The following is a 221-nucleotide window of genomic DNA, read 5'->3' on the forward strand; positions in this document are numbered from 1 at the left end:
GGCTCTTCGGGAAATGGAGTCCGCCCGTGGCGTTACCGGCAGCGCGGTGCTGGGGGGGACGGGACAGCGACACCGTCACCCGTGGGAGTGCTGGTGCGAGCCCGGGGGCCTACACCCGCGGTTTAAAGGGAAGGGGGGTGCAGGTTTCCCTCCCCTCCTCCCCAACCACAAAGGCCTCGTCAAAAAGGATTTCGTTGAGGGGAGGTTTAGTCATCTTTAAT

This window comes from Charadrius vociferus, unplaced genomic scaffold (assembly GCF_000708025.1).
Source record: "Charadrius vociferus isolate BGI_N301 unplaced genomic scaffold, ASM70802v2 scaffold393, whole genome shotgun sequence".
Taxonomy (NCBI): domain Eukaryota; kingdom Metazoa; phylum Chordata; class Aves; order Charadriiformes; family Charadriidae; genus Charadrius; species Charadrius vociferus.